This window comes from Equus przewalskii, chromosome 27 (genome assembly GCF_037783145.1).
Source record: "Equus przewalskii isolate Varuska chromosome 27, EquPr2, whole genome shotgun sequence".
NCBI classification, from domain to species: Eukaryota; Metazoa; Chordata; class Mammalia; order Perissodactyla; family Equidae; genus Equus; species Equus przewalskii.
In genome coordinates, this window is record NC_091857.1 from 23362289 (window position 1) to 23378760 (window position 16472).

General features: G+C 39.7%; 1 long non-coding RNA gene across 1 annotated transcript; it reads left to right on the forward strand.

The window, feature by feature from the left end:
• The first annotated feature begins 12738 nt into the window (after positions 1-12738).
• On the forward strand, positions 12739-14245 carry LOC139079942 (uncharacterized). Its single transcript, XR_011533992.1, has 2 exons — positions 12739-12988; positions 14103-14245. It is a non-coding gene; the product is annotated as an uncharacterized lncRNA (long non-coding RNA).
• Positions 14246-16472: the final 2227 nt, after the last annotated feature.

Below are 16472 nucleotides of genomic sequence, written 5' to 3' on the forward strand. Positions count from 1 at the left end.
CATTTTTGTTATTGTTTTTATTATTCAAAAACATCTTTTTAGTCTGTTATTTGTCTTTCACTTTGTTTATGGCATCTTATGTTTTTTTCTTCTACACTTAGAAAATTCTTGCCCATGATTATATCAAAGTTCTATTTTCTGTGTATTCTTCTTCCCCTCACTCCCCATCTGGAATCTGTTTTGGTGATGAATTAGAGGGCTTTGAGCTCTTTGGAGATGAGTACCAGTCTCAAGAGTGCTCGTTATTCATTTTGGGGCTGTTTAATAAATAATAGCAATGTTTCTAAAGAGATAACGTGGAACTACACCTGTAAATCAAAAGATTTGTCATCCAGTCTCCTTAAAGATTGAGGATATTGCTAAGAAAAGTGCCATAGCTGTCTGAAAAGGATCTACATTTGAAAACTACATAAAGTGAATGTTAAAAAAGAAGCCTACTTCGTACGATTTTATGTATTCTTACAGTTTTATGCAGACTTCCTTTGGGAAATCAACCTCCAGGAATTGTTGCTGTTGGTACCTTCGCTTCTCTTGCTGTTCGTAAAGCTAAGTTGAGCGGAACGTCTGCGTGGTGTCTGATCTCTCTCTCTGCCTCATTACCTACCTGGCCCTGTTGCAGACCAGCGCCTGGAGACAGCCATGTTACACACCATTTCCTCTAGACTCTTGCTATAGGTTGTCTCTAGTAAGTAATGAAAATCTGGAATGTTCCCGGGGGGCAGGCCTCAGACCAGCAACCCCCTGCCTTGAACTCTCAGCAGCAGGCAGTGGAGGAAAAGCCATTAGCCAACAAGTCTGGAAAGAGTTCATTTCTACTCAGGATCATTTGACTTTTGGAAGATTTGCTGGAGTTAGCCAAGATGTTTTTATCTGAAAATCATTTCTGCCTTATAATTCTGCTTTCTAAAGACTCTGAAAATAGCAAAAATTGATGAATTATGTTTTTGTTGTGGTCTGCTTTCCTTTAATCGGCTAAAGAATATTTTTGGCTCCCCATGAGACTGTATCTTTGCAGCTGTGTTCTTCAGCACTGTTTCATCTTGGTGTTCTGGATATTCTTCTGGCCTTTGAAGGGGAATCCGATTCATAAGCTGCTTCGTCATGACAGGTGTTCATTTCACCCAGGACTTCTTAGTCAGGTTAGGTGAATGTCAGGCAGAAACTCTGCTCTCATCAAAGAGAAATGCTGGAGTAGAATAAGAATGAGGAAAGTCATCTTGCCAGAGCCTCTTTAGTGAAAGGATTCTTATGTGTTAATGTGAGTTTTCTGGTGACCTTGAGAGTGACTTGAGTACAGAATAGATTATTCAGAGGTTACCTTGGTTTTCAAATTTATAATCACTTTGTTAAAGAAACACTTCCAAAGGCCTTGTTCTGAGCAATCTTTAGATTGCAATCTTATCCTTCTACTTATAGGTCTAGCAAATTTTAACAATCACTCCTATGGGGGTGTTGTGGGTAGAATAGTGTCCTTCCCCCAAAAATTCATGTGCATACAGAACCTCAGAATGTGACTTTAATTGGAAATAGGATCTTTGCAGACCGAATTCGGGTAAGGATAAAGATAAGATCTTACTGGATTAGGGCAGGCTCTAAATACAATGAGAGTGTCCCTGTGGAGGGGGAGGGGGGGGCGGAACACACAGCGAGAAGGGCATGTGAAGATGGAGGCAGAGATTACAGTGATGCTGCCAAGACCCAAGGAAAGCCAGGAGTCACCAGAAGCTGGAAAAGGCAAGGAAGGATTCTCTCCTAGAAAATTCGGAGGGAATGTGGCCCTGCTGACGTCTCGATTTCAGGCTTCCAGCCTCCAGAACTGGGAGACAATAAATTTCTGTTATTTTAAGCCATTCAGTTTGTGGTAACTTGTTACAGCAGCCCTAGACACCAATAGGGGACTTTAGTCCTTGGTTTCGTTTACAAACATAAACTCCTTTCAGCAATTTAAACTGCAGTTTAAATATTTGACTACCTTTTAAAATACTTCAATTATCTGACAAATAAAGCTTCCAAGATACCTAAATTCTTATAACTCTAATAAATAAAATTTATTAATGTGATAGATCCTAAATGCTCTTATAACTTCAATGTCATAAATGCAGTAAGAATTTTTCTCCTTCTTTTCCATTAAAGTCATGAGTTCAAATCAATTCATCAAATTATGTTTTAAGTTGAAATCACAAGTCTGAACAGTTTCTGTAATAGGCCAAATTCTCTTAAGCATGGCAAGTTTGTAAGTACCAAATACTATATGTGTTTTTCTTCAGCACAGTACAAAAAAATATTAATCCTATGGGCTTGAATCTCTTAAACATTTCTGGACTTAATTCTAAAATTTTCCAGAAAATAACTGGTTGAGGTGGCATAATGAGCAGAAATATTGGCCAGGATGCTGACAGGCTTGATTCTTTCCCAATCCTAACTGCTGAGCCAAGCTTTTTCACAGCCACTATGTCATGTTTTCCAAAGTTAGGGAAGGTGGTTGTCATTTCCCTGGTGTATTAGGCTTGATTTTCCAGAGAAACAGAACCAATAAGATATCTATATCTATATATTGTATATATAAATGTAATATTTATATATATTGGTATATATTTATTGTGAAGAATTGGCACACATGATTATGGGGGCTAAGAAGTCTCACAATCTGCTATCCACAAGCTGGAGACCCAGGAAAGCTGGTGCTGTAGCTGATTTTGAGTCTCAAGGCTTGAGCATCAGAGGATCTGGTAGTGTAGGTCTCAGCCCAAGGGCAGAGAAGACCAATGTCTCAGCTCAAACAGGCAGGCAGAAAAGGGGCGAATTTCTCCTTTCTCTGCCTTTTGTCTATTCAGGCCCTCAATGAACTGGATGATGCCCACCCACAGTGGGAAGGGCAATCTCCTTTACTGAGTGTAGGGGAGGAAGAACATTTCCTCTACCCACTCTAGGTCCTTCTAGCTGTGCTACAAATTAAATTGGGATGCAAGAGAATAACAGGAGAAAATGAAACAAAGCTTTATAACATGTACACATGGGAGAGACTCAGGAAAACTGAGCAACTAGCCAAAATGGCAGAGGTTCTCATCGTAAATACCATCTTCAGCTAAAGACAAAAGACGATGTTGGAAGTGGGGGGAGTCAGTTATGGGAGATTACCAGAAAAGTATAGTAAATAAGAGTAAGGCTGTTATGCAGATTTAGGTCCTTGTCTTCCACCTTGATAAGAGTTTCTAGAGATAAGGTTATGCCCCCTTCTTCCTGGTACAGAGAGGGAGACACCTTTACAGATGGAGATTTCTCTTACAAATGTAAATGTCTCTTTAAATTTACAAGAGTAAATTTTGCTTTTCAGAGCTTCTCCCCTGTCTACAGTTTCTTAAAAGTAAACAGCCCAAAATAATCCTCATGCCAAAGAGACACATTTTGGGGTGGCCAATTATGATCCCCCAAATTGAGTCTACCAATTCAAATTCTAATCTCATATGGAAACAGCCTCAGAGACTCACCCAGAAATAATGTTTAACCAAATATCTGGGCATCCCCGATCCAGGAAAGTTGACACATAAAAATTAACTGAGTTTGCCCAATATCATTACTTCTTCCTTCCATCGACTAATAAAAAATTGCAACCTGAACCCAGGATACCACTACACTTGATTGGATTTTACATTTCTTTGGTGCTTAATATATTTAAACATTTTCACAGATAGGTCTAAACCCTTTGAACTTGAGAGCATTCTGCATCCTCTTCATATTTTTTTAATGTTGTAAGGTCACAACTCCTACTAGATACTAAAATGACATCTAATTGGATACCGGATATTCCCTTGTGGTCTTGTTGGCTCATGCAGTCTCAGTACCCAAAATGATTCTAGTGTCATTGGTAAGGAATGGCCTTTGGAAAGGTTCAGAAGCAACAGACTTTAGAGGATGCTGTGGATCTGATCTGTAGTAAAGGACTAGGACATGGCCAATAATAAGACGGAATTCACACAAACCTCAGGATTATGTTTCTGTAATTCATTGTAACTGAACTGACCAGCCAGGTCCATGAAATATCATTGGCTTTTCTCAAAATAGAATTGAGTTGGGTTATGTCATGAATGTATGATTGCATAGTCATATGCCCAGCCCCGTCCTCTGTGCCTCCACCATAGTCTCTGGGTACAGATGGAGTGACATCACATTAATCACCCTAATTTTCTGGCTTATTCACTCACCTGGCTACTCACTGCCTCATCCTCCCGCCTCCAACCTCCTCACTGCCTGCTCACACAGTCTTCCCCCGCTCTGGGAAAAGACCACTCTTTTCTTTGGCTCTGGCATCCTAGCTGATGGTGGATGTGTTACCCCAGAGTGCATTACATCACCCCTGCCCTGAGGAAGAACATGGCTCTCTTGCTAGAAAGTTCCTTGTATTTTCTTTTCAGTTATTGCTGTTCCTCTGGTGTTCCATGCAGAAGTGAGTATGCCACTCTTCCCACGTCAGGGCTCCATTTTATCATCTGAGCCCCAGAGTGGTTCAGCTTATAGTGCACATCTCTTAAAATATCCGTGGGAAATCATTCCCTTTAGTGGTAATTCTATAGGGGACCAGATATATTCCTGGGACTGGCATGGAGAACTGTGATCCTGTTGTCTCTCCCTCTTCAGGTCTTCTGTCTCTGATCTAATCAACTATGTCCCAAACATCATTGTCACAGACCAGGTCTATATGCCCCACTCAACCAGTCTTAGCCAGAGCCACATAAACTCTAGTGATGTGGATTTAGGAAAATATTTTTAAAATATTGATTATCCAATGAATACTAAAATTAATGAGTAAAAATTTAAAGAGAAACTGGACATTTGCATTGTCTTGAAGTGTCTCTCTATAAATATTTATTAATTATAATGAGAAAAATAGTAACTTTATGGTAGAGAGACCTGGCAGATACCACCTTAACCAAGGGGTCAAGGTAATATCACCAAAACATCATCTTATATATGTTGATATAAGATATATCAATGTACTCTACCACCTGATATGATGCAATGAGAAAGGCAGGTCACCACCGTGGTATGCTTCCCCCAAATGCATTACTTCAATCTCATCATGAGAAAATATCAGATAAACTCAAATTGAGGGATATTCTACAAAGAACTGACTAGTACTCTTCAAAAATGTCAAGGTCATGAAAAGCAAGGGAAGACCAAGGAACTGTCATAGATTGGAGGAGACCGAGGGGACGTGATAATTAAATGCAACATGGAATCCTGGGTTGGCTTCTGGAAGAGCAAAGGCACATTGGTGGAAAAACTGGTGAAATCTTAATGAAGACTGCGGTTTAGTTAAAAGTCTATACCAAAGGTAATTTCCTGGTTTTGATTCATGTCCCATCACTAAATGAAATGTTGGCATTAGGGGAAGCTAGGTAGAGGGTATATAGAAAGTCTTTGCACCATTTTTTGCAATTCTTCTGTAGTTCTATAATTATTTCAGAAATAAAACGTTAGTAAAATCTGTGATTATGATAGCAACTTAGAAATTAAAAGAAATATATTCTTGCTGCTGTGTTTGTATCTAAGTTGAAATGTATTATGATTAGCCTTATAAACAGCACAGTGGTTCTTGACAGTGTGTGTCAGAATCACCTGGAGGTCTTGTTTGAACACAGATTACTGGGCTTTACCCAGAGGTTCTGATTCAGTAGGTCTGGGGCGGGGCTTGAAAAATGTGCATTTCCAACAAGATTCCAGATGATGCTGATGCTGCTGGTCGGGGAACCACACTTTGAGAACCACTGGAATAGCATTAACTACCTGCAACAAGTGTGTAAATATAGATGTGTCAGAGACTCAGAATTGCTGGTTCCTTCATATCCTTCCCAAGAGAGTGAGAGATTGACTGCGGCTCAGCCCGTAGGGTGGCACCCAAACCCATGCTCTGTCTAACACAGATAGCCCTGAATTGCGGGGCTTCACCTGCAGAAGCAGCCTGGACAGGACAGAAACATCCTTACGAGATCTTCTTTTCTTTAACAAGAGAGCATCACACGTGTTCAAGACTGGAGACAAATATGCATTATTCCAGAACCCAACTAAAAAAAGGCTATGTGTGTCTTACTAAGCAAAGCCATCATGTGATTTTCTGTGCTCTGGAGCCATGTGGACGGATTTATTTATTTATTTCTTGGATTTCTGTTTTGATGAGGGAGGAGATGCTAACTCTGTGGATTTATACCTCTAATGTTGTATAGCTTGCATTTTTCAACTTTGACAAGAGCAGTTAGCAGTAAATCAAGGCCTATGACATTTTAAAATAGCAAATAAACATTGCATTCTTTTCCTTTCAACTTAAAAAGACAAAACCCATTGGAGAAAGCTAGAAAGATGTAGGAAGGGTTGTAATTTCTTCACTCTGATACGGTCTTGACCTCTGGTTTTTTTTGTGACTTTCTAGTGTTTGGTACTTCATTACCTCATTTAGTTATAAACGTAGTTCACATATTTTAGATCCTATCTTTTCCCAATTAGTTCAAATCACAAATTATGTTTCTATATAGTCTTTATATTATCATTTTAATGGTAACATTTTTATGTAGTCTATTACAATTTTTAATGAATGCATACATTTCAAATGATTGTGTCCTAATTTAATTAGCCATTTCCCTATTTTGAACACGTGTTGCTTCCTTCTTCTGAAATCATAAAAGCACAGCAAAGTGGTGCTAATTGTAACCTAAAGCTAGCCACATTTCTTCAGAGAGATAGACTCTGTCATTGAAAGCAATAGTATTTGAACTGGCGCAGTAAGCTTGGTTGATGAGAGTACAGTACTGATGAGACAAAGGTACTAATTAGGTCTAATGAGGAAAAATTCTCTCCCTCGTGGTCAGATTAGAACTCTTGATCCACTTAACATGTTACCAATGTGTGCTGTTGGGTTACCAGGTGGAGGCGTACTCATCCATCATTGCTCCAGGACAAAACTCAAATGTATTGATTGGCATCTCTGATGATATGAAATTCATTTTCCTGCAGAAAACATTTTTTACAATAATATCTGGAAATGACTTCATTCAGACATCAATCTCGTAGGAGATATTCTTCCAAAAAACAAGAAGTCCAAGGCTTATGACATTTCATCACAGGGTGATGACAGAGATACAGAATGAAGGTTTAGCATTCTAAATCTGAGAGACAATGCCCCTATCTTTAAGACTGCTCTTTTTTTGAGCACTAAAGCCACCTGCATAATGACACATCTTTTGGATCTGCCCTTCATCACAGAACTGTTCAAGGAATCATGTATGATCACAGGATCCACTGCTTGAAATGGATCACCAGTGTTACTTTCCTTCAGAGACCTTAGATGGGTTTGAAATTACATATTCACTAGTGAGATTATAAGATTACCATTTCAAACTCTGTATGCCTCAGTTTCCTCCTCTCTAAATTGGAGACAATAGTAGTTCCTACTTCATAAGTCTAATTAAATGTTTAATATAAGAAAATGCTTAGAATAACCCTGAAACTAGTAAACACCATACAAATATTAGTCGTTACTACCGTAGGACTGTTGGCAGGGAACTTATCTTTTTTGCATACCAGTGTATCCCCAGTGCCAGACTACAGTGCCTGCTCAATAGTGGTGCTCAATAGGGGCTGGCCCCGTGGCCAAGTGGTTAAGTTTGTGCGCTCCGCTGCAGGCGGCCCAGTGTTTCGTGAGTTCGAATCCTGGGCGCAGACATGGCACTGCTCATCAAACCACGCTGAGGCAGCGTCCCACATGCCACAACTAGAAGGACCCACAACGAAGAATATACAACTATGTACTGGGGGGCTTTGGGGAGAAAAAGGAAAAAAATAAAAAAAATCTTTAAAAAAAAAATAGTGGTGCTCAATAAATGTTTGTGAGTGACTTAACGGCAATTGAATGAATACATGGAGTGACTCCTTGCCCTGCTTATTTCTTGTTTTCCTTAAACTCTATAATTTAGGGATTAGGAGCAGCTGGCTGCTTGTGTTCATAACCCAAACACAAAAAGAGCTCAGCAGGTCTTAGAGGGAGATAGCAATGTCTTGTAATCACCACAGCTTAGATGATGGAAGTTTATTTCCACATGAGCTGTTTTCATCAATGAACAGTGCTTAGAACATTATTCTTGGAGTGTTAGATGTGGAAAAGATTGACTGTAAATCCATAATTTTCACAGCCATGCTCTTCAAGATTTTCTTTACTCTTACAACTGAAGAATGAAAATAAAAACAGAAATATATCCATGTGTGTAGAGGAAACCCTTGGGAAGTCTCCAGTCAAGAATTCAATTACTTTGCTGCAATACCTTATGACCCCCTTCTCGGAGTTAACTTCCTTTTTCTCTAAAATTGCAGGCATCCTTGCAAGGTGAGGAAGGGAGGGTCAGTGGAGTTGAGCATGAACTCTGATCAACAGTCCTGGTTCTGCCAGCTGGATGCATTCTGTTCTAAAAGCCCAGCTTATATCTGGTGGTTTAACTTGAAGTGTATTTTCCCAGAGTAACAACATTAGGTGTTAGGTTCCACAACCGGCCCAAGAAATCCTATTAATGGTACTGTCCATGAAAGGTAATTCGATATGAATAGTACTAGGAAATCCAGCCACTATTTGTGGTGATCTTTGTATGCAGTGTTTTCAGACATTCCATTTAGGGACCTAGAAGTGCATTTTTCTTAAAAATGAAATTAGGGACCACACTTCTTTCTACCCTCCACTTGCTGTCTTTGAAAGTAATGATGCTTCCAGTCTCTATGTAAGCAGAACGTGGCTCCTCTGGACCAGACAGAGAATGAGAAAGAGAAATCAGGGGACAACATGGAGCCCTGGAAGACAAGAATCATCTGCAGGGTAACCTCTGAACATAATCTGGCTTTTCTGAGGCTCCCAGAGCTTGATCTACAGTATGCTACAAACCCTACTGTTATTATCCTTTATGTCCAATTAGATCCTTAGCTTCCTATTAAATGATGAGTTCCTAGAAGACTGATTGTTGATTAACCCTTTATCATGACTGTCTAACCACATTGTCTGCCATGTACTAGGGGCTATATACTTGTTGAAATGAAATCCCTCCAGTTTCTACCCTTTCCTTATCTGTTAAGGAGAATTGTATAATCTGATAGTTTCTCTCCTACCTCTTAAGTAAGAATTCAGCTTTTTGATGCATCTTGTGAATTTCATTGCCAACGCTTAAATGAAAATAGGGCATCTATTTCCATCCAGACTCAGTAAGGAAAGACAGTAAGCTATAAATCTTATAGGAAGATGTGCTGGCCGTGTTTCACTGTGCCAGCCAGTGTGAACCTTGGCCTTGTATGGAGAGGGGCAGCTGTACTTACCAAGAGATTTCCCAGTATGTGGTTGATTATGCTGTAGACCAGCCAATCAGGTGACTCCCAGGGGTGGAGATCTGTTGGGTTTCCAGTGTACCCTAACGTCAGACTCTGTACTTCCTACCTCGGTCTATTGGAGATTCTTCTGTGTGTTTTCAGTGACTGTCCCAACTCTTATATCTTTATTTGAGTTATCACGACTGGGACTCAGTTTCTTGGGGACAAAATACCTTGACCAAGACAATGGACCTAGGGTTTTTTTCCAAGACAATGGGTCTTTAAAGATCAAAAAAACCTGTCTTCTCCATTTCAGAGGAAACTACCTACAGGCCTTTACAGGAACTGAGGAGGATCAGGGCTCTGAAGTCTGTAGATACATTTATGAAATAAGACGTGGTGGGTAATGCTGGGAAAAAAAGAGCCCCGATTTGTAGCGTTTTCCAATTTTCGAGTATAAATACGCCCCATGATGATTTAAAGCTACTAATAGTTTAACAACCAATTTAGAAAATTTCTGTAAATTTAACAACAGATGCTTGCAAGAAACGCTTGCTTTACTGTACCACAGATGGACTAGGAGTTGAGAAGAGAAAGATCCTCAAAGATTTTTCTCCCTTCTCTTTCTCTTTCCATTTTGACCTGAGTGATGAGAAGTGGGTTTCATTTGGAGGAGACTGAGCTATCTAAAAAGGAGTAAGGAAGAAAGAGAGCAGTGGATAACCACTGATGGAGGGAAGCAGTGTCCTGTCATGACGTTGAGAAAGTGAATAGAGTTTTCACTCATAAGTAAAGATTAGTGGTGTAGGGAGCAGATATACTGGGGGACGGCTCTTTATTTTACTCTTGGTGGAGTCACTTGAAAAATAAATATGGTGCACCGGTGGTCCCCTACATGAATGTATCTATCCCCTGTATACATCTTACCCCCCGAGGTTCACTTGGGTTGATAATCTATACTTGCAATGTGTAAACAGGCCAGCAGTTAGAAAAGTTCCAGAGATACTCATATGGTGGTCTGAAGGAGTTCAGGACATGTCACCTCAAATTATGTTGCTTTGGTATATTGATTATATTGAACTAAAGGCACTTGAAAAACAGCAAATGCGGGGAAAGGCTTTCTCTGAACTCTCCTTATCTGCCTAAAGACAGATCTTCCAAAAGGAACTCAATTGTCATAAATGCCCTCTCCAGGAGTTTCATCAACCAGGGAAGATTAGCTCTTATTACAGGACAGGAGGCTAGAAGTGGACACCACACTCATACAAGCTTTGTCACAAACTATCACATCTCCCATCTACTCTTCTAAGATTCCATTAACTTTCCTAAAAATCATTTACTCTCATTTAACTGTCCTACATCACCCCCTCCCCCCATTAAGACACTATATAAACTCTCAAATATCACCATTTTTTAGCATTCATTTTTTTTCCTATGATGCCTCCATACATATAATAAAAAAGGATAATAAATTTGCAAACCTTTTCTTATGTTAATCTACCTGTTTTCAGTTTATTTCAGAGACCCAGATATTGGACCTAAGAGAGTAGAGGAAAACTCTTTACACCCCCACAGTTCTATAGGAATGATTTTCCCTCACTCCCACTTTGTGTGAATAGAACCTTCCAGAATTGTACAACATGGGAGCCCTGTGTGTAAACAATATAGAAGAATTAAACCTATTGGTTATATACACCTTGATGTCACTCATTCAATCAATTTTCTCATTTTAATGATAGGAACCTGTGTGGAATGGAGTTTTAATTGACGGCCTAGGTAGTCGCTTTTTAGAGGGAACAGGCAAAACACCAGCATAGATCAATCTTCTTGGTCTTGGTTCCCGTTTTAAAAAATATTTTAAATGAGCTGTTAGTTTTAGAACAGGTTTAGATTTACAGAACAGCTGTAAAGATAGTGCAGCAAGTGTCCATATATTCCACACCCAGCTTCCCCTGTCACTAGCATTTTACATTAATATGATACATTTGTCACAATTAGAGAACCAATGTTAATATCGTCAATATAAAATTATTTATATAATATATTAAATATAAAATTAAATAGAAGTATAGTAACTGAAGTCCATGCTTCCTTTGGATTTCTTTAGTTTTTCCCTTATGTCTTTTTTCTGTTCCAAGATTCCGTCCAGGAAACCACATTACATTCGGTCATCATGTCTCCTGAAGCTCCTCTTGACTGTGACAGTTCTCAAATTTTTCTTGTTTTTGCTGACCTTGACAGTTTTGAGGAAAATTAGTCAGGATTTTGGAGAGTGTCCCTCAGTTGAGATTTGTCTGCTTTTTATCGCATGCTTAGACTGAGGTTATGAGTTTTGAGGGGAAGAGCAGAGAGGTAAAGTACCATTTTCATCATATCACATCAAGTTACATACTATCAACATAATTTGTTACTGTCAATGTTAACCTCAATCATCTGGTTGGGAAAGTATTTGTCAAGTATCCCCACTATAAAGTTGCTCTTTATTTTGACCCCTATTTTTTATTCTAGGGCACTATGAATTCAGGGGATATCACATGTTTCATGGAACACTCAATGGTTTAACCTATGTATTGAAGCTACTTTACTCTGGGTATGGTTCCTTTTTTTTTTTTTTTTTTTTGGTGAGGAAGATTGGCCCTGAGCTAACATCTGTTGCCAATATTTTTCTTTTTGCTTGAGGAAGATTGTTGCTGAGCCAACATCTGTGGCAATCTTCATCTACTTTACGTGGGATGCTGCCACAGTGTGGGTTGATGAGCTCTGCTATGTCTGTGCCCCAGATCCAAGCCCACAAACTCCAGGCTGCTGAAGTGAAGCATGCAAACTTAACCACTTCACCACTGAGCTGACTCCCTGGATATGGTTCTTAAGCCTAACAGACCACAAAATCACATTGCAGCTATAAAAATGCACATTCCTGGTCCCTCCCCCCCGCCACAAAGATTTGATTCATTTGTACAGGGAGGCCACGGATAGGAGCCTATGTTTTTAAGCACAGGTTGTTCTAACCCATTGCTCTCTAGACTGCATACATTTCAAGAAAACAGACCCAAACTGTAAAGGGAAATGAAGAAATTCTGGATACACTCAGAAGTTGCCATTTCCATTTATGTTTTGCTGGAGCAGAGGAAAATTTCATTTTGAATTTCCCTTTTGGCATCATCCCAGGGCATAACATGCAATTAGTATCTAACCCAATGCTTTCTCCCTCTTAAAAGCACTTTCGTACCCTGCTGGATGGGCAGGGCCCCTTTCCAACGTGCTGCGATAGCATTTTGTTAAAACCAATTCTGGCCTGCAGCTATTTGTGGGCTTACACAGCAAAAATTGATGAAGAAATACATCCCAGATTGCAGTGGGAAGAAAAATATTATTATTAAAGAAAAACCTCAACTGACGAGCCACATTTTTATTCTGTAGGGATAGCAGAATTCACCTCATGGAAAATTTTATGCTTTTGTTTCGAAAAGCTACTTAGTGGGCCCTTTGGTTATAAAACAAAAAGGTCTGGACCGGTCTGGATTAGTGAGGAAGAGACCCAGGAAGCTTAACTGCTCTTGGTGACCAACTGAAATGGCGTTGTCCCCGGGGACGGAGAGAATGACCCAAGATGACAACTACTGTGTGGGCTTCCTTTGACCAGGCTCCAGAAGGAGTAGGTTTGAGATCCTTGGAAATTAAAGAAGACAGGGAGGGAATGGGCTGAAGTGACGTGATGGAAGAATGGGAGGTGTGAGGAGAGACAGTCAGCAAGAGAGTCCCTGGGGCGAGGAATGGTGGATCAACTTTAGGATTAGCGCCATCTGATTCTGTTTGTTGAAAATTATTCTTTTTGAAACTGATAAAAGATGAACGCAGGCATATTAAAAATTTTAAGGGTTTGAGCAAAAATTGATCCAAATCTAGCAGCATCCAATCTAGCAGATAGAAAGGAGCTCTGAGTTGCTGGACAAAATGGAAGACTTTTATAGGCAGAAGTGAGTGGGAAAAGGAGGTTTTATTAGACAAAAAAGTGGATTGGTTAATGCAGGGTTACTTCCCTTTAGGGGATGGTAAGAGTCTATTTGGCAGATTACCTAACTAGTGCTGATCGGGTGATTCCTGATCAATTGGTTTAAGAGCCCATTTCTGGGAGCCGACCCAGTGGTACAGCGGTTAAGTTTGTGTGCTTTGCTTTGGAGGCCCGGGGTTCACAGGTTTGGATCCTGGTTGTGGACCCGGCATCACTGGTCAAGCCATGCTGTGGCAGCATCTTACATAAAATAGAGGAAGATTGGCACAGGTGTTAGCTCAGCAACAATTTTCCTCAAGCAAAAAAAGGACGATTGGCAACAGATGTTAGCTCAGGGCCAGTCTTCCTCACACACAAAAAAAGAGTCCGTTCCTGGGAGAGCTGAAACTGTAAAGTGTCAATTTGGTGATGTGGGACTTAGCATAAGTGACTCCATTTTGGGCCTGTTATCTTGTTTTTAACAATCCCAATCCCTCATACACTATAGCCTTGTTTTAGTGGGTCACATTCTGGGGCTGAGGAAGAAGGCAGGTCAGAGAGACATACAGCAACATCAGGAGGTAGATTCCTAGGGTCAGACATGATGGAGGAGTGGTCTGGGCCTCCTTGGAATTATAGGTGAGTGTGTTGAAATCCCCACACTTACAGGCATGGGCCTTGAGTTATTTGATCTGGGCCCATCTAATGACTAGAAGACTAAAGGACTTCTTGGGACATTAGTGAGAGATACCCTAAAGATTCTCATGTCTTCCTGCAGATCTGAAAGACGAATCTGGAAGGAAACTTGGCTAACAGATGGATATCTCCTTACCATTATCCCGCCTGATTATGTTTTCCCAGTTTCCTGTGATTCTTATTGTTGGCACAGAGCTGAATTTCCAATAAACTCTTGCTAACGAAGCAGGTAGTATTTCTTCATTTATGACTTTGTTCAACTTCATCAAATCTAAATACAAAGTAGATAGAAGTTTTTTTTTTTCCTTTTGCTGACACCAAAATTCTCTTTCACGACCATATTTCCTTACACAGAGAAAAGATGTTGAGCAAGACAGGGCAGTTTAAGTACATTACAGTTGAGGGGGATGGATAGAATGACTGCTGAAATGTAAGTAAGAAACTAAGAAAAGTTATAAGGCAAAAGAAGCCAATTACAAGCTAGTAAAAATAAGATGTAAACATGAAAATAAAAAGATCCTTCTTCCCCGAAATTTAGTGCTATATATTATTTGAAAAGAGTGAACAGCACCAGAGGGAAATTTGTTTTTAATCCTCTGGGAAATGTTAATGAGGCTTCTATGTGTGTGTTTTGTGAATTCATGGCGGGGGCGCTAATGGACAAAGGAGAGAGTCACATTAGAATAGTTTCTCATAAACTGGTTGCTCATTACTTCCAGCTTCTGATAGCTGGCAGGGAGGCTGGTGAGAATTTTCTGAGGGTAAAATGTTTTATGGGTAACTATTCTCAAAAATCAGTGTTTTCATTATTGTTTTAATGTTGATCCTTTGGGTTATATATTAGTGTCCTATTGCTGCTGGAACAAATTACTAAGACAAACTCAGTGTCTTAAAACAACACAAATTTATGATTTTACAGTTCTGGAGGCTAGAAGTATGACATGGGTCACACTGGGCTAAAATCAAGGGGTCACAGGGCTGTGTTCCTTTCTGCAGGCTCTCTGGGACAATCTATTTCCTTGCATTTTCCAGATTCAAGAGGCCATATGCATTCCTTGGCTCATGGCCCCCTTCCTCCATCTTCAAAGTCATCAATGTTGAATCACTTGGTCCCTTTTTCTGTAGTCACATCTACTTCTAATACCAGACGAGAAAGGTTGTCTGCTTTAAGGACCTATGAGACTAGATTGGGCCTGCCCAAACAATCCAGGATAACCTCTTCATCTCAAAGTCATGAATTTAATCATATCTCTAAAGTTCCTTTGCCATATAAGATAACATATTAACAGGTTCTGGGCATTAGGATATGGACATCTTTGGGGGGCGGGGCGCGTTGTTCTATCTACCACAGGTTGGCTATAGATTTCACGTTCCAAGTCAACCATTTTCTCACCAGAGTCACTGAAGAAATTTTTTAGTGCAAAGTCGTGGAGAAGCTTGTAGCAAATTAGAATTTCATTATTCCTTGCATCCAATGAAAAAAGTTAAGGATCGAGTAAAGGACTAAGTTATCTAATTTGATAGCCTTGGAGTGTTACTGGTGTTGGATAATTTGATATCTCACTTGAATCTTTTCCTTGAATCAGTCATTTTTATAATTGTTCTTAACCACTTCAGCTTGGAATATATACAATGGTCATGGCTAGTTTCTTATGAAAAGAATTAGGGTTGTTTTTTTAAGCCATCACTAGAAAATACCTCTTTGAGCTATCAGACCAACAGAGATCATGAGAGATGCACTTCCGGTGAGACCTTGCCAGATTTAGAAAACCGCGACAGCCAGCAACCTCAGGAGAGGAGAAGTTGGCTTAGAGGCAGGAAATTATGGACTCTCCTGAGAAAAAGAAAAGGTCATCCAATAATCTAGAGTAACACTTACCCAACAGAAATATAATGTGAGCACATATGTAATTTAAATTTTAGCAGCCACATTAAACAAAGTAAAAAAAAAAAAAACTGGTGAAATAAATTTTTACAATATATCCAAAATGTCATTTCAACATGCAATCAACAGAAGAAATGACTGATGAGATACCAAGAAATTCTTTTTTTTGTATTACAAATTTGGGATCTGCTGTCTACAGGACATCTCAATTCAGATGAGCTAGATTTCGAGTGCTCACTAGCCACGTGTGGCTGCTAGAGTCTACTACATTGGCCAAAGCCAAGTAGGAACTTCTTTTACTCAAGAAACATCTTTTAGTAATCTTGTTTATTGAGTTATTCACAGGATTCTCTACTCTTGGATTCAAAAGCTTAACCCCTTAGGTCCCGCTGTGGTCACTAGGTCTATCTCAACACTGATGTCTCACACCTCTTTTCCTTGCCAATATCTACCAGAGAAGCAAGAAAACTAGCACTCACTTCCCCAGTCTTCTTTGTGGTTGGGGGTGGCCATTTGACACTGTTCTGGCCAATGAGAGGTCAGAAGAATTACGATTAAGGGTCTCTG